The sequence below is a fragment of the Phyllobates terribilis genome, unplaced genomic scaffold (genome assembly GCF_046119375.1).
Source record: "Phyllobates terribilis strain yellow unplaced genomic scaffold, ASM4611937v1 Scaffold_11__3_contigs__length_659146591, whole genome shotgun sequence".
Taxonomy (NCBI): Eukaryota; Metazoa; Chordata; class Amphibia; order Anura; family Dendrobatidae; genus Phyllobates; species Phyllobates terribilis.
Genome location: NW_027362771.1, coordinates 562,377,677 through 562,392,744, shown reverse-complemented (window position 1 = coordinate 562,392,744; position 15,068 = coordinate 562,377,677). Strand labels below are relative to the sequence as shown.

The following is a 15,068-nucleotide window of genomic DNA, read 5'->3' as shown; positions in this document are numbered from 1 at the left end:
AAGTAACGCAGGTGACCAAGAAATCCCCACTTCCAGGAAGAGCTCGTTTAGGCCATGGTGAGTTCCAAATGACCACTGCCCTTCCCCCCCCAACCGTAAGGCATCCTGGCAGTTGCAATCTGAGGGCTCAGGGAAGAGGTCATTTTTGGCCATTGCGGGCAGATCAGCTCGATCTCTCCTGCTCCAAGGGAAAACCATCAATACGATGCAGTGCGGAACAACATTTCCTTTCCCCACTGGGAGTAGCTAACACTCTGTCATTTGCATACCCTGGATTAAGTCTCCTGAGAGACCAACAAAAATTTCCGATGCTGACGGTATTTCAAGTCATCATGGCGGGCTACTGGGAAAAGTTTTCAATCGGCAACAATCACGCCTCGGTTAAACCTCATGGGCTATGATACTGCCACTGCGCAAAGTTAAAGTAACTCAGGTGACCAATAAATCCCCACTTCCAGGAAGAGCTCGTTTAAGCCATGGTTAGTTCTAAATGATCATTGCCCTTCCTCTGCTGCCGCAAAGCATCCTGGGAGTTGCAGTCTGAGGGCTCAGGGAAGAGGTCATTTTTGGCCATTGCAGGCAGATCAGCTCGATCTCTCCTGCTCCAAGCAAAAATCATCAATAGGATGCTGTGGGGCGCAAGATTTCCTTTCCCCACTGGGAGGAGCTAACACTCTGTCATCTGCATAACATGGATTAAGTCTCCTGAGAGACCAACAAAAATTGCCGATGCTGACTGTATTTCAAGTCATCATGGCGAGATATTGGGAAAAGTTTTCAATTAGCAATAATAACGCCTCGATTAAATCTCAGGGGCTACGATACTGCCACTGCGCAAAGTTAACGTTACTCAGGTGACCAAGAAATCCCCACTTCCAGGAAGTGCTCGTTTAAGCCATGGTGAATTCCAAATGACCACTGCCCTTCCTCCGCTGCCACAAAGCATCCTAGGAGTTGCAGTCTGATGGCTCAGGGAAGAGGTTATTTTTGGACATTGCAGGCAGATCATCTAGCTCTCTCCTGTTCCAAGCGAAAATCATCAATACGATGCTGTGGGGGCGCAAGGTTTCCTTTCCCAATTTTGAGTAGCTAACACTCTGTCATTTGCATACCATGGATTAAGAATCCTGAGAGACCAACAAAAATTTCCGATGCTGACTGTATTTCAAGTCATCATGGCGGGGCATTGGGAAAAGTTTTCAATCAGCATTAATCAAGCCTCGGTTAAACCTCATGGGCTACGATACTGCCACTGCGCAAAGTTAAAGTAACTCAGGTGACCAAGAAATACCCACTTCCAGGAAGACCTCGTTTACGCCATGGTGAGTTCCAAATGACCACTGCCCTTCCCCCGCTACCGCAAGGCATCCTGACAGTTGCAGTCTGAGGGCTAAGGGAAGAGGTCATTTTTGGCCATTGCGGGCAGATCAGCTCGCTCTCTCCTGCTCCAAGCGAAAACCATCAATACGATGCAGTCCGGAACAACATTTCTTTTCCCCACTGGAAGGAGCTAACACTCTGACATTTGCATACCATGGATTAAGTCTCCTGAAAAACCAACAAAAATTGCCTATGCTGACTGTATTTCAAGTCATCATGGCGGGCTATTGGGAAAAGTTTTCAATTAGCAATAATCATGCCTTGGTTAAACATGGGCTATGATACTGCCACTGCGCAAAGTTAATGTAACTCAGGTGACCAAGAAATCCCCACTGCCAGGAAGAGCTTGTTTAAGCCATGGTGAGTTCCAAATGACCACTGCCTTTCCTGCGCTGCCGCAAAGCATCCTGGTAGTTGCAGTCTGAGGGCTCAGGGAAGAGCTCATTCTTTTCCATTGCGGGCAGATCAGCTCGCTCTCTCCTGCTCCAAGTGAAAACCGTCAATACGATGCAGTGCAGAGCAACATTTCCTTTCCCCACTGGGAGGAGCTAACACTCAGTCATTTGCATTTTATGGATTATGTCTCCTGAGAGACCAAGAAAAATTGCCTATGCTGACTGTATTTCAAGTCATCATGGCGGGATATTGGGAAAAGTTTTCAACTAGCAAAAATCATGCCTCGGTTAAACCTCATGGCCTACAATACTGCCACTGCACAAAGTTAAAGTAACTCAGGTGACCAAGAAATCCCAGGTTCTAGAAAAAGCTTGTTTAAGCCATGGTGAGTTCCAAATGACCACTGCCCTTCCTCCGCTGCCGCAAAGCATCCTGGGAGTTGCAGTCTGAGTGCTCAGAGAAGAGGTCATTTTTGGCCATTGCAGGCAGAGCAGCTCGATCTCTCCTGCTCCAAGCGAAAATCATCAATTCGATGCTGTGGGGCACAAGACTTCCTTTCCCCACTGGAAGAAGCTAACACTCTGTCATTTGCATACCATGGATTAAGTCTCCTGAGAGACCAACAAAAATTGCCAATGCTGACTGTGTTTCAAGTCATCACGGCGGGGTATTGCGAAAAGTTTTCAATTAGCAATAAACACGCCTCGGTTAATCCTCATTGGCTACGATACTGCCACTGCGCAAAGTTAAAGTAACTCAGGTGACCAAGAAATCCCCACTTCCAGGAAGAGCTCGTTTAAGCCAGGGTGAGTTCCAAATGACCACTGCCCTTCCTCCGCTGCCGCAAGGCATTCTGGGAGTTGCAGTCTGAGGGCTCAGGGAAGAGGTCATTTTTGGAGATTGCAGGCAGATCATCTAGCTCTCTCCTGTTCCAAGCGAAAATCATCAATACGATGCTGTGAGGCGCAAGATTTCCTTTCCCAATTGGGAGGAGCTAACACTCTGTCATTTGCATACCATTGATTAAGTCTCCTGAGAGATCAACAAAAATTGCCGATGCTAACTGTATTTCAAGTCATCATGTCGGGATATTGGGAAAAGTTTTCAATTAGCAATAATCAAGCCTCGGTTAAATCTCATCGGCTACGATACTACCACTGCGTTAAGTAACTCAGGTGACCAAGAAATCCCCACTTCCAGGAAGAGCTCGTTTAAGCCATGGTGAGTTCCAAATGATCACTGCCCTTCCTCCGCTGCCGCAAAGCATCCTGGGAATTGCAGTCTCAGGGCTCAGGGAAGAGATCATTTTTGGACATTGCAGGCAGATCATCTAGCTCTCTCCTGATCCAAGCGAAAATCATCAATACGATGCTGTGGGGCGCAAGATTTCCTTTCCCAATTGGGAGGAGGTAACACTCTGTCATTTACATACCATGGATTAAGTCTCCTGAAAAACCAACAAAAATTGCCGATGATGTCTGTGTTTCAAGTCATCATGGCGAGCTATTGGGAAAAGTTTTCAATTAGCAGTAATCACGCCTCGGTTAAACCTCATGGGCTACGATACTGCCACTGCGCAAAGTTAAAGTAACTCAGGTGACCAAGAAATCCCCACTTCCAGGAAGAGCTCGTTTAAGCCATGGCGCATTCCAAATGAGCACTCCCCTTCCTCCGCAACCGCAAAGCATCCTGGGAGTTGCAGTCTGAGTGCTCAGGGAAGAGGTCATTTTAATCCATTGCAGGCAGATCAGTTCGATCTCTCCTGCTCCAAGTGAAAATCATCAATACGATGCTGAGTGGCGCAAGAATTCCTTTCCCCACTGGGAGGAGCTAACACTCTGTCATTTGCATACCATGGATTAAGACTCCTGAGAGACCAACAAAAATTGCCTATGCTGACTTTATTTCAAATCATCATGGCAGGGTATAGAGAAAAGATTTCAATTAGCAATAATCACACCTCGGTTAAACCTCATGGGCTACAATACTGCCACTGCGCAAAGTTAAAGTAACTCAGGTGACCAAGAAATCCCCACTTCCAGGAAGAGCTCATTTAAGCCATGGTGAGTTCCAAATGAGCACTGCCCTTTCCCCGCTGCCGCAAAGCATCCAGGGAGTTGCAGTCTGAGGGCTCAGGGAAGAGGTCATTTTTGGCCATTGCGGGCAGATCACCTCGCTCTCTCCTGCTCCAAGCGAAAATCATCAATACGATGCTGTGGGGCGCAAGATTTCCTTTCCCCACTGGGAGGAGCTAACACTCTGTCATTTGCATACCATGGATTAAGTCTTCTGAGAGACCAACAAAAATTGCTGATGCTGACTGTATTTCAAGTCATCATGGCGGGATATCGGGAAAAGTTTTCAATTAGCAATAATCACGCCTCGGTTAAACCTCATGGGCTACAATACTGCCACTGCGCAAAGTTAAAGTTACTCAGGTGACCAATAAATCCCCACTTCCAGGAAGTGCTCGTTTAAGCCAGGGTGAGTTCCAAACGACCACTGCCCTACCTCCGCTGCCACAAAGCATCCTGGGAGTTGCAGTCTGAGGGCTTAGGGAAGAGGTCATTTTTGGACATTGCAGGCAGGTCATCTAGCTCTCTCCTGTTCCAAGCAAAAATCATCACTACGAAGCAGTTGGGTACAAGATTTCCTTTCCCAATTGGGAGGAGCTAACACTCTGTCATTTGCATACCATGGATTAAGTCTCCTGAGAGACCAACAAAAATTTCCGATGCTGACTGTATTGCAAGTCATCATAGCGGGCTATTGGGAAATGTTTTCATTCAGCAATCATCACGCCTCGGTTAAACCTCATGGGCTATGATACTGCCGCTGAGCAAAGTTAAAGTAACTCAGGCGACCAAGAAATCCCAGCTTCCAGAAAGAGTTTGTTTAAGCCTTGGTGAGTTCCAAATGACCACTGCCCTTCCTCTGCTGCCGCAAAGCATCCTGGGAGTTGCAGTCTGAGGGCTCAGGGATGAGGTCATTTTTGGCCATTGCAGGCAGATCAGCTCGCTCTCTCCTGCTACAAGCAAAAACCATCAATACGATGCTGTGAGGCGCAAGATTTCCTTTCCCCACTGGGAGGAGCTAACACTATGTCATTTGCATAACATGGATTAAGTCTCCTGAGAGACCAACAAAAATTGCCGATGCTCACTGTATTTCAAGTCATCATCACGGGATATTGGGAAAAGTTATCAATCTGCAATAATCACGCCGAGGTTAAACTCATGGGCTACAATACTGCCACTGCGCAAAGTTAAAGTAACTCAGGTGACCAAGAAATCCCAGCTTCCAGGAAGAGCTTGTTTAAGCCTTGGTGAGTTCCAAATGACCACTGCCCTTCCCCCGCTACCACAAGGCATCCTGGCAGTTGCAGTCTGAGGGCTCAGGGAAGAGATCATTTTTTTCCATTGCGGGCAGATCAGCTCGCTCTCTCCTGCTCCAAGTGAAAACCGTCAATACGATTCAATGCTGAGCAACATTTCCTTTCCCCACTGGGAGGAGCTAACACTCAGGCATTTGCATATTATGGATTAAGTTTCCTGAGAGACCAACAAAAATTGCCTATACTGACTGTATTTCAAGTCATCATGGCGGGGTATTGGGAAAAGTTTTCAATTAGCAATAATCACGCCTTGGTTAAACCTCATGGGCTACGATACTGCCACTGCGCAAAGTTTAAGTAACTCAGGTGACCAAGAAATCCCCACTTCCAGGAAGAGCTCGTTTAAGCCATGGTGAGTTCCAAATGATCACTGCCCTTCCTCCGCTGCCACAAAGCATCCTGGGAGTTGCAGTCTGAGGGCTCAGGGAAGAGGTCATTTTTGGACATTGCAGGCAGATCAGCTCGCTCTCTCCTGCTCCAAGTGAAAACCATCAATACCATGCAGTGCAGCACACCATTTACTTTCCCTACTGGGAGGAGCTAACACTCTATCATTTACATACCATGGATTTAGTCTCCTGAGAGACCAACAAAAATTGCCGATGCTGACTGTATTCCAAGTCATCATGGCGGAAGATTTGGAAAAGTTTTCAAATAGCAATAATCACACCTCGGTTAAACCTCATGGGCTACGATACTGCCACTGCGCAAAGTTAAAGTAACTCAGGTGACCAAGAAATCCCAGGATCTAGATAAAGCTTGTTTAAGCCATGGTGAGTTCCAAATGACCACTGCCCTTCCTCCGCTGCCGCAAAGCATCCTGGGAGTTACAGTCTGAGTGCTCAGAGAAGAGGTCATTTTTGGCCATTGCAGTCAGATCAGCTCGATCTCTCCTGCTCCAAGCGAAAATCATCAATACGATGCTGTGGGACGAAAGACTTCCTTTCCCCACTTGGAGGAGCTAACACTCTGTCATTTGCATACCATGGATTAAGTCTCCTGAGAGACCAACAAAAATTGCCGATGCTGACTGTATTTCAAGTCATCATGGCGGGATGTTGGGAAAAGTTTTCAATTAGCAATAATCACGCCTCGGTTAAACCTCATGGTTTACGATACTGCCACTGCGCAAAGTTAAAGTAACTCAGGTGACCAAGAAATCCCCACTTCCAGGAAGAGCTCGTTTAAGCCATGCTGAGTTCCAAATGATCACTGCCCTTTCTCCGCTGCCGCAAAGCATCCTGGGAGTTGCAGTCTGAGGGCTCAGGGAAGAGGTCATTTTTGGCCATTGTGGGAAGATCAGCTCCCTCTCTCCTGCTCCAAGCGAAAATCATCAATACGATGCTGTGGGACGAAAGACTTCCTTTCCCCACTTGGAGGAGCTAACACTCTGTCATTTGCATACCATGGATTAAGTCTCCTGAGAGACCAACAAAAATTGCCGATGCTGACTGTATTTCAAGTCATCATGGCGGGATGTTGGGAAAAGTTTTCAATTAGCAATAATCACGCCTCGGTTAAACCTCATGGGTTACGATACTGCCACTGCGCAAAGTTAAAGTAACTCAGGTGACCAAGAAATCCCCACTTCCAGGAAGAGCTCGTTTAAGCCATGCTGAGTTCCAAATGATCACTGCCCTTTCTCCGCTGCCGCAAAGCATCCTGGGAGTTGCAGTCTGAGGGCTCAGGGAAGAGGTAATTTTTGGCCATTGTGGGCAGATCTGCTCGCTCTCTCCTGCTCCAAGCGAAAACCATCAATACGATGGGAGGAGGAGGGGGAGGAGTCCTGAGGAGGAGTCCTGGGGAGATAATTTGCATATTCCCACTGCATTCTGGGCTAAGTGAAGAGTCTCCGCGAGCTCAAAGAACACTGGATTTTGGCTGTTGGAGCTGAAAAGAGGACATCGTTAAACCAGGGGAGGAGTTCTGAGGAGATAATTTGCATGTTCCCACTCCATTTTGGGGTAAGCGAAGAGTCTCTGCGAGCTCAAAGAACACTGGATTTTGGCTGTTGGAGCTGAAAAGAGGACATCGGTAAACCGCGCGCCTCCTGGCGCTTGCATTTTGTAGCTTTTTTCACTGTTTTCAGAACATTAACAGTAAGAACATGGAAGAGTCCAGGAGCCATTTGGTGAGCTGCATATCCTGCTACATGTTCACAGACTTGCCAGTGGAAAAGCCAAACTTCACATGCCAGAAATGCAAGCTTGTGTCCCTGTTGGAGGAAAAGTTGCGAAATCTAGAAGAGAGGTTAACTACCTTGAAAATCATTAAGGAAGGTGAAGAGTTCTTAGACAGAGCAGAATTATCTCTTCATGATTCAGAAAGAGAAGAAATTCGAACTGCACCTGATGAAACAGAGGAATGGAAGCATGTGACCCACAGAAGCAGGAGGATCGAGAGGCAGTCAGCACCCATACTGCTCAGGAACCAGTACCAGGCTCTCACGCAGGAGAACCATGAAGATATACCGCAAAATAAGACTTTGCCAGCAATGAATAACCTTGTAAGCCCTCAGAATCCTCCTGGATGGAGAAAGAAGAATGTTGTGAAGAAAAAACGGAGAGTGGTGGTCATGGGGGATTCCCTGCTAAGAGGAACAGAGGCCGCTATCTGCAGACCAGACATAACCTCAAGAGAAATGTGCTGTCTTCCAGGAGCAAAAATTAAAGATGTGTCTGACAGGATATCAAGACTCTTCAGACCTACAGATCACTACCCATTCCTGCTAATACATGTGGGGACAAATGACACCGCAAGAAAGGACCTGGAAACCATCTGCAGTGACTTTGAAGACTTAGGCAAGAAAGTGAAAGAATTGGGAGCGCAGGTGGTCTTCTCATCCATCCTCCCAGTGGATGGCCATGGAACAATGAGGTGGAATAAGATTCTACAGGTGAACAACTGGCTACGTCGATGGTGCCGTCAACAAGGATTTGGATTTCTGGATCACGGAATGAATTACCTATACGATGGACTACTTGCTAGAGATGGGGTGCACCTTACGAAGACTGGAAAACGTGTATTTGGAAGTCGCCTTGCTACACTCATCAGGAGAGCTTTAAACTAGAACAATGTGGGAAGGGAAGCAAAAGGCCAGAAAAAGCCATACAGCTGACAAATACTATTGAGATCTCTGCTACTGGAAGTGGAAAGGAAGAACAAAGACAAAACAATTTAAATAATAAAAATATGGGAGGAAGAGAAACCAATCACAAACTAAAATGTTTTTATACAAATGCACAAAGTATGGGCAACAAACAAGGAGAATTAGAACTACTAATGCAGGAAAAGGAATATGATGTCATTGGAATCACTGAAACTTGGTGGGACGATACACATGATTGGAATACAAGGCTAAAAGGATACAACTTATTTGCAAGAAACAGACTTGATAAACGAGGAGGAGGTGTCGCATTGTATGTTAGAAAAGCGTATATCTGCACAGAGATTGAAGCTTCAGAGACTGGGAGTTCTGTGGAAACTGTTTGGGTAAGAATACAAGGAGAGAACAACGGAAAGGACACCATTGTAGGCATTTACTACAGGCCACCTGGGCAAGCTGAAGATATGGATGAACTCTTTATGTATCAAATGACCAAGTTCTCCAAAAAATATGACGTAGTGGTCATGGGAGATTTCAACTATCCAGACATTTGTTGGGAATCTCTCTCAAGTAAAACTAACAGGTCAAGCAAATTCTTATCCTCTCTTGCTGACAACTTTATCTTCCAAAAGGTAGGGGAGAAAACAAGGGGATCTGCTACTTTGGATCTAATCCTTATAAACAGGGAGGAAATGGTTGAGGAGGTAAAGGTGGCTGGGACCCTAGGAGGCAGCGATCATGCTATTATAGAATTTTGGATAACTAGAGGAGGAAGACATGTGAAGACTCAAACTTCAAGGTTAGATTTTAGAAAGGCAGATTTTAAGAGACTCAGAAAGAGAATAGGAGGGATCCACTGGCTGGATGTCCTTAAGGACAAAAATGTCCAGGAAGGATGGGAAATTTTTAAAAATGAGATTCTCAAAGCACAATCGTTAACAATCCCGAAAAGTAGGAAGAATGGGAAGCATTTAAGGAAACCAGGATGGATGAACACAGAACTTAAACACATGCTAAAAAGAAAGAAAGAAATGTTTATTAAATGGAAAGAGGGAGGCATATCTAAAGAAGATTATAATGCAGTCTGCAGATCCTGTAGGGCACGTCTCAGGTTAGCTAAAGCTGACAATGAATTAAGGCTTGCAAGAGATGTCAAAAGCAATAAAAAAGGATTTTGGGGGTATGTCAAAAGTAAAAGAAAAGTCAAAGATGCTATAGGATTTTTACAGGATGAAAATGGAGAAATGGTAAGAGAGGATGTTGAGAAGGCCGAACTTTTTAACTCCTATTTTGCATCTGTTTTCTCTCAGAAAGAAAATGTAACATCAACTAATCTTCACTGTCCTTTTAAAGGAATAGAGGAATCCAAGTTATCTGTAAACAGAAAGATTGTGAGGGAATATTTAGCTATCATAAATGAGTTCAAGTCTCCAGGTCCAGATGAATTACACCCCAGAGTACTGAAGGAGATCGTAGAAGAAATTTTAGAACCACTCTCCATAATCTTTGAAAATTCTTGGAGAACAGGAGAAGTCCCAGAAGACTGGAGAAGAGCAAATGTTGTTCCTATCTTCAAAAAGGGGAAGAAGGTGGACCCAGGGAACTATAGGCCGGTGAGTCTGACTTCTATACCAGGAAAGATCTTTGAACAAATTATTAAACAACATGTATGTAAGTACCTGGATAAGAATGAAGTGATTAACCAGAGTCAGCATGGGTTTGTAACTAACAAGTCATGTCAGACTAACTTAATTTCCTTCTATGACAGAATCACTGACTGGGTGGATCAGGGAAATGCTGTAGATATAGTATATCTTGACTTCAGCAAAGCATTTGACAAAGTATCTCACACCATCCTTATTGAAAAAAATGACCAAGTATGCAATGGACCAGGCAACTGTTAGGTGGATTCATAACTGGCTTAGTGATCGGACTTAAAGGGTGGTTGTAAATGGCTTCACATCCAGCTGGATGAATGTCTCAAGTGGGGTACCACAGGGCTCCGTCCTGGGACCTGTATTGTTCAACATCTTTATCAATGATTTAGATGAAGGAATTGAGGGTAAACTGATTAAATTTGCTGATGACACAAAGCTAGGAGGGATAGCTAATACTAGAGAAGAGAGAGGGAAGATTCAAAAAGACCTAAATAAACTGGAGCAGTGGGCAGCAACCAACAGAATGTTTTTTAACAGGGAAAAATGCAAAGTACTACATCTGGGCAATAAAAATGAAAAAAGCATATACAGAATGGGAGGAATAGAGCTAAGCAACAGTACATGTGAAAAAGACTTAGGTATACTAATAGATCATAGACTGAACATGAGTCAACAGTGTGATGCAGCAGCAAAAAAGGCAAATACAATTCTGGGATGTATTAACAGAAGCATACAGTCTAGATCACGTGAAGTCATTATTGGTCTTTACTCCTCTTTGGTCAGACCTCATCTGGAATACTGTGTACAGTTTTGGGCACCACATTTTAAAAAAGACATAGACAAACTGGAGCAAGTTCAGAGAAGAGCGACCAGAGTGGTAACTGGTCTGCAAACCATGTCCTATGAGGAACGGTTGCAGGATTTGGTAATGTTTAGCTTGCAAAAAAGAAGACTGAGAGGAGACTTAATAGCTGTCTACAAATATGTCAAGGGCTGTCACATTGTAGAAGGATCATCTTTATTCTCAATTGCACAAGGAAAGACTAGAAGCAATGGGATGAAACTAAATGGGAGGAGACACAGATTAGATATTAGAAAAAACTTTTTGACAGTTAGGGTGATTAATGAGTGGAACAGGCTGCCACGAGAGGTGGTGAGTTCCCCTTCAATGGACGTCTTCAAACAGAGGCTGGACAGAAATCTGTCTGAGATGATTTAGTGAATCCTGCTTTGAGCATGGGGTTGGACCAGATGAGCCAGGAGGTCCCCTCCAACTCTACCATTCTATGATTCTATGATTCTATGATGCAGTGCGGAACAAGATTTCCTTTCCCCACTGGGAAGAGCTAACACTCTGTCATTTGCATACCATGGATTAAGTCTCCTGAGAGACCAACAAAAATTGCCGATGCTGACTGTATTTCAAGCCATCATGGCGGGATATTGGGAAAAGTTTTCAATTAGCAACAATCACGCTTCGGTTAAACTTCATGAGCTACGATACTGCCACTGCGCAAAGTTAAATTAACTCAGGTGACCAAGAAATCCCCACTTCCAGGAAGAGCTCGTTTAAGCCATGGTGAGTTCCAATTGACCACTGCCCTTCCCCCGCTACCGCAAGGCATCCTGGCAGTTGTAGTCTGAGGCCACAGGGAAGAGGTCATTTTTGGCCATTGTGGGAAGATCAGCTCGCTCTCTCCTGGTCAAAAAGAAAACCATCAATACGATGCAATGCGGCAGAACATTTAGTTTACCCAGTAGGAGAAGCTAACACTCTGGCATTTGCATACCACAGATTAAGTCTCCTGAGAGACCAACAAAAATTGCTGATGCCAACTGTTTTTCAAGTTATCATGACAAGGCATTGAGAAAAGTTTTCAATTAGCAATAATCACGCCTCGGTTAAACCTCATGGGCTACAATACTGCCACTGCGCAAAGTTAAAGTAACTCAGGTGACCAAGAAATCCCAGCTTCCAGGAAGAGTTTGTTTAAGCCATGGTGAGTTCCAAATGACCACTGCCCTTCCTCCGCTGTCGCAAAGCATCCTGGGAGTTGCAGTCTGAGGGCTCAGGGAAGAGGTCATTTTTGGACATTGCAGGCAGATCATCTAGCTCTCTCCTGTTCCAAGCGAAAATCATCAATACGATGCAGTGGGGCGCAAGATTTCCTTTCCCATTTGGGAGGAGCTAACATTCTGTCATTTGCATACCATGGATTAAGTCTCCTGAGAAACCAACAAAAAGTGCCTAAACTGACTGTATTTCAAGTCATCATGGTGGGGTATTGGGTAAAGTTTTCAATTAGCAATAATCATGCCTCAGTTAAACCTCATGGGCTACGATACTGCCACTGTGCAAAGTTAAAGAAACTCAGGTGACCAAGAAATCCCCACTTCCAGGAAGAGCTTGTTTAAGCCATGCTGAGTTCCAAATCACCACTGCCCTTTCCCCGCTACCGCAAGGCATCCTGGCAGTTGCAGTCTGAGGGCTCAGGGAAGAGGTCATTTTTGGCCATTGCGGGCAGATCAGCTCGCTTTCTCCTGCTCCAAGCGAAAACCATCAATACGATGCAGTGCGGAACAACATTTCCTTTCCCCACTGGGAGGAACTAACACTCTGTCATTTGCATATTATGGATTAAGTCTCCTGAGAGACCAACAAAAATTGCCGATGCTGACTGTATTTCAAGTCATCATGGTGTGCTATTGGGAAAAGTTTTCAATTAGCAATAATCACGCCTCGGTTAAAACTCATGGGCAACGATAGTGCCACTGCACAAAGTTAAAGTAACTCAGGTGACCATGAAATCCCCACTTACAGGAAGAGCTTGTTTAAGCCATGGTGACTTCCAAATGACCACTGCCCTTCCCCCGCTACCGCAAGGCATCCTGGCAGTTGCAGTCTGAGGGCTCAGGGAAGAGGTCATTTTTGGCCATTGTGGGCAGATCAGCTCGCTTTCTCATGCTCCAAGCGAAAACCATCAATACGATGCAGTGTGGAACAACATTTCCTTTCCCCACTGGGAGGAACTAACACTCTGTCATTTGCATATTATGGATTAAGTCTCCTGAGAGACCAACAAAAATTGCCGATGCTGACTGTATTTCAAGTCATCATGGTGGGCTATTGGGAAAAGTTTTCAATTAGCAATAATCATGCCTCGGTTAAACCTCATGAGCTACGATACTGCCACTGCGAAAAGTTAAAGTAACTCAGGTGACCAAGAAATCCCAGGATCTAGAAAAAGCTTGTTTAAGCCATGGTGAGTTCCAAATGACCACTGCCATTCCTCCGCTGCCGCAAAGCATCCTGGGAGTTACAGTCAGAGTGCTCAGAGAAGAGGTCAGTTTTGACCATCGCAGGCAGATCAGCTCGATATCTCCTGCTCCAAGCGAAAAACATCAATACGATGCTGTGGGGCGAAAGACTTCCTTTCCCCACTGGGAGGAGCTAACACTCTGTCATTTGTATACCATGGATTAAGTCTCCTGAGAGACCAACAAAAATTGCCTATGCTGACTGTATTTCAAGTCATCAAGACGAGATATTGGGAAAAGTTTTCAATTAGCAATAATCACGCCTCAGTTAAACCTCATGGGCTACAATACTGCCACTGCGCAAAGTTAAAGTAACTCAGGTGACCAAGAAATCCCCACTTCCAGGAAGAGCTCGTTTAAGCCATGGTGAGTTCCAAATGATCACTGCGCTTTCTCCGCTGCCGCAAAGCATCCTGGGAGTTGCAGTCTGAGGGCTCAGGGAAGAGGTCATTTTTGGCCATTGTGGGAAGATCAGCTTCCTCTCTCCTGCTCCAAGCGAAAACCATCAATACGATGCAGTGCGGCACACCATTTACTTTCCCTACTGGGAGGAGCTAACACTCTATCATTTGCATACCATGGATTTAGTCTCCTGAGAGACCAACAAAAATTGCCGATGCTGACTGTATTTCAAGTCATCATGGCGGGATATTGGGAAAAGTTTTCAATTAGCAATAATCTCACCTCGGTTAAACCTCATGGGCTACGGTACTGTCACTGCACAAAGTTAAAGTAACTAAGGTGACCAAGAAATTCCTACTTCCAGGAAGAGCTCGTTTAAGCCATGGTGAGTTCCAAATGATCACTGCCCTTTCTCCGCTGCCGCAAAGCATCCTGGGAGTTGCAGTCCGAGGGCCCAGGGAAGAGGTCATTTTTCGACATTGCAGGCAGATCATCTAGCTCTCTCCTGTTCCAAGCGAAAATCATCAATACGATGCTGTGGGGCGCAAGATTTCCTTTTCCAATTGGGAGGAGCTAACACTCTGTCATTTGCATATTATGAATTAAGTCTCCTGAGAGACCAACAAAAATTGTCGATGCTGACTGTATTTCAAATCATCATGGCGGGATATTGGGAAAAGCTTTCAATTAGCAATAATCACGCCTCGGTTAAACCTCATAGGCTACGATACTGACACTGCGCAAAGTTAAAGTAACTCAGGTGACCAAGAAATCCCAGCTTCAAGGAGGAGCTTGTTTAAGCCATGGTGAGTTCCAAATGACCACTGCACTTCCTCCGCTGCCGCAAAGCATCCTGGGAGTTGCAGTCTGAGGGCTCAGCGAAGAGGTCATTTTTGAACATTGCAGGCAGATCATCTAGCTCTCTCCTGTTCCATGCGAAAATCATCAATACAATGCTGTGGGGCGCAAGATTTCCTTTCCCAATTGGGAGGAGCTAACACTCTGTCATTTGCATACCATGGATTAAGTCTCCTGAGAGACCAACAAAAATTGCCGATGCTGACTGTATTTCAAGTCATCATAGCGAGATATTGGGAAAAGTTTTTAATTAGCAATAATCACTCCTCGGTTAAACCTCATGGACTACGATCCTGCCACTATGCAAAGTTAAAGTAACTCAGGTGACCAAGAAATCCCCACTTCCAGGAAGAGCTCGTTTAAGCCATCGTGAGTACCAAATGACCACTGCCCTTCCCCCGCTGCCGCAAGGCATCCTGGCATTTGTAGTCTGAGGGCTCAGGGAAGAGGTCATTTTTGGCCATTGCAGGCAGATCAGCTCGATCTATCCTGCTCCAAGCGAAAACCATGAATACGATGCAGTGCGGAACAACATTACCTTTCCCCAGCGGGAGGA

The 15,068-nt window shown here is 45.2% G+C and overlaps 25 non-coding genes across 25 annotated transcripts; all 25 read right to left on the bottom strand.

Moving 5' to 3' along the window:
• Nucleotides 1-280: 280 nt before the first annotated feature.
• On the bottom strand, nt 281-421 carry LOC141167698 (U4 spliceosomal RNA). Its single transcript, XR_012251491.1, has one exon. It is a non-coding gene; the product is annotated as a U4 spliceosomal RNA (small nuclear RNA).
• Nucleotides 422-701: 280 nt separating this feature from the next.
• LOC141168461 (U4 spliceosomal RNA) lies at nt 702-842 on the bottom strand. The gene has a single exon (XR_012252199.1). It is a non-coding gene; the product is annotated as a U4 spliceosomal RNA (small nuclear RNA).
• Nucleotides 843-1,125: 283 nt separating this feature from the next.
• LOC141167857 (U4 spliceosomal RNA) lies at nt 1,126-1,264 on the bottom strand. Its single transcript, XR_012251643.1, has one exon. It is a non-coding gene; the product is annotated as a U4 spliceosomal RNA (small nuclear RNA).
• A 280-nt stretch (nt 1,265-1,544) lies between these two features.
• On the bottom strand, nt 1,545-1,682 carry LOC141167906 (U4 spliceosomal RNA). The gene has a single exon (XR_012251688.1). It is a non-coding gene; the product is annotated as a U4 spliceosomal RNA (small nuclear RNA).
• A 280-nt stretch (nt 1,683-1,962) lies between these two features.
• On the bottom strand, nt 1,963-2,103 carry LOC141168482 (U4 spliceosomal RNA). The gene has a single exon (XR_012252218.1). It is a non-coding gene; the product is annotated as a U4 spliceosomal RNA (small nuclear RNA).
• A 280-nt stretch (nt 2,104-2,383) lies between these two features.
• Nucleotides 2,384-2,524, bottom strand: LOC141168279 (U4 spliceosomal RNA). Its single transcript, XR_012252021.1, has one exon. It is a non-coding gene; the product is annotated as a U4 spliceosomal RNA (small nuclear RNA).
• Nucleotides 2,525-2,804: 280 nt separating this feature from the next.
• On the bottom strand, nt 2,805-2,945 carry LOC141167885 (U4 spliceosomal RNA). Its single transcript, XR_012251670.1, has one exon. It is a non-coding gene; the product is annotated as a U4 spliceosomal RNA (small nuclear RNA).
• A 274-nt stretch (nt 2,946-3,219) lies between these two features.
• LOC141168410 (U4 spliceosomal RNA) lies at nt 3,220-3,360 on the bottom strand. The gene has a single exon (XR_012252147.1). It is a non-coding gene; the product is annotated as a U4 spliceosomal RNA (small nuclear RNA).
• A 280-nt stretch (nt 3,361-3,640) lies between these two features.
• Nucleotides 3,641-3,781, bottom strand: LOC141167678 (U4 spliceosomal RNA). The gene has a single exon (XR_012251471.1). It is a non-coding gene; the product is annotated as a U4 spliceosomal RNA (small nuclear RNA).
• Nucleotides 3,782-4,061: 280 nt separating this feature from the next.
• Nucleotides 4,062-4,202, bottom strand: LOC141168470 (U4 spliceosomal RNA). Its single transcript, XR_012252207.1, has one exon. It is a non-coding gene; the product is annotated as a U4 spliceosomal RNA (small nuclear RNA).
• A 280-nt stretch (nt 4,203-4,482) lies between these two features.
• LOC141167880 (U4 spliceosomal RNA) lies at nt 4,483-4,623 on the bottom strand. Its single transcript, XR_012251665.1, has one exon. It is a non-coding gene; the product is annotated as a U4 spliceosomal RNA (small nuclear RNA).
• A 280-nt stretch (nt 4,624-4,903) lies between these two features.
• LOC141167995 (U4 spliceosomal RNA) lies at nt 4,904-5,043 on the bottom strand. Its single transcript, XR_012251765.1, has one exon. It is a non-coding gene; the product is annotated as a U4 spliceosomal RNA (small nuclear RNA).
• Nucleotides 5,044-5,323: 280 nt separating this feature from the next.
• Nucleotides 5,324-5,464, bottom strand: LOC141168417 (U4 spliceosomal RNA). The gene has a single exon (XR_012252154.1). It is a non-coding gene; the product is annotated as a U4 spliceosomal RNA (small nuclear RNA).
• Nucleotides 5,465-5,744: 280 nt separating this feature from the next.
• On the bottom strand, nt 5,745-5,885 carry LOC141168296 (U4 spliceosomal RNA). Its single transcript, XR_012252037.1, has one exon. It is a non-coding gene; the product is annotated as a U4 spliceosomal RNA (small nuclear RNA).
• A 280-nt stretch (nt 5,886-6,165) lies between these two features.
• Nucleotides 6,166-6,306, bottom strand: LOC141168432 (U4 spliceosomal RNA). The gene has a single exon (XR_012252169.1). It is a non-coding gene; the product is annotated as a U4 spliceosomal RNA (small nuclear RNA).
• Nucleotides 6,307-6,586: 280 nt separating this feature from the next.
• LOC141168136 (U4 spliceosomal RNA) lies at nt 6,587-6,727 on the bottom strand. The gene has a single exon (XR_012251886.1). It is a non-coding gene; the product is annotated as a U4 spliceosomal RNA (small nuclear RNA).
• A 4,587-nt stretch (nt 6,728-11,314) lies between these two features.
• LOC141168418 (U4 spliceosomal RNA) lies at nt 11,315-11,455 on the bottom strand. Its single transcript, XR_012252155.1, has one exon. It is a non-coding gene; the product is annotated as a U4 spliceosomal RNA (small nuclear RNA).
• A 280-nt stretch (nt 11,456-11,735) lies between these two features.
• LOC141167707 (U4 spliceosomal RNA) lies at nt 11,736-11,876 on the bottom strand. The gene has a single exon (XR_012251500.1). It is a non-coding gene; the product is annotated as a U4 spliceosomal RNA (small nuclear RNA).
• Nucleotides 11,877-12,156: 280 nt separating this feature from the next.
• On the bottom strand, nt 12,157-12,297 carry LOC141167858 (U4 spliceosomal RNA). Its single transcript, XR_012251644.1, has one exon. It is a non-coding gene; the product is annotated as a U4 spliceosomal RNA (small nuclear RNA).
• Nucleotides 12,298-12,577: 280 nt separating this feature from the next.
• On the bottom strand, nt 12,578-12,718 carry LOC141167633 (U4 spliceosomal RNA). The gene has a single exon (XR_012251427.1). It is a non-coding gene; the product is annotated as a U4 spliceosomal RNA (small nuclear RNA).
• A 280-nt stretch (nt 12,719-12,998) lies between these two features.
• LOC141168373 (U4 spliceosomal RNA) lies at nt 12,999-13,139 on the bottom strand. Its single transcript, XR_012252111.1, has one exon. It is a non-coding gene; the product is annotated as a U4 spliceosomal RNA (small nuclear RNA).
• A 280-nt stretch (nt 13,140-13,419) lies between these two features.
• LOC141168362 (U4 spliceosomal RNA) lies at nt 13,420-13,560 on the bottom strand. Its single transcript, XR_012252100.1, has one exon. It is a non-coding gene; the product is annotated as a U4 spliceosomal RNA (small nuclear RNA).
• Nucleotides 13,561-13,840: 280 nt separating this feature from the next.
• LOC141168518 (U4 spliceosomal RNA) lies at nt 13,841-13,981 on the bottom strand. The gene has a single exon (XR_012252252.1). It is a non-coding gene; the product is annotated as a U4 spliceosomal RNA (small nuclear RNA).
• A 280-nt stretch (nt 13,982-14,261) lies between these two features.
• On the bottom strand, nt 14,262-14,402 carry LOC141167652 (U4 spliceosomal RNA). Its single transcript, XR_012251445.1, has one exon. It is a non-coding gene; the product is annotated as a U4 spliceosomal RNA (small nuclear RNA).
• A 280-nt stretch (nt 14,403-14,682) lies between these two features.
• LOC141167912 (U4 spliceosomal RNA) lies at nt 14,683-14,823 on the bottom strand. Its single transcript, XR_012251693.1, has one exon. It is a non-coding gene; the product is annotated as a U4 spliceosomal RNA (small nuclear RNA).
• Between the last annotated feature and the right edge of the window lie 245 nt (nt 14,824-15,068).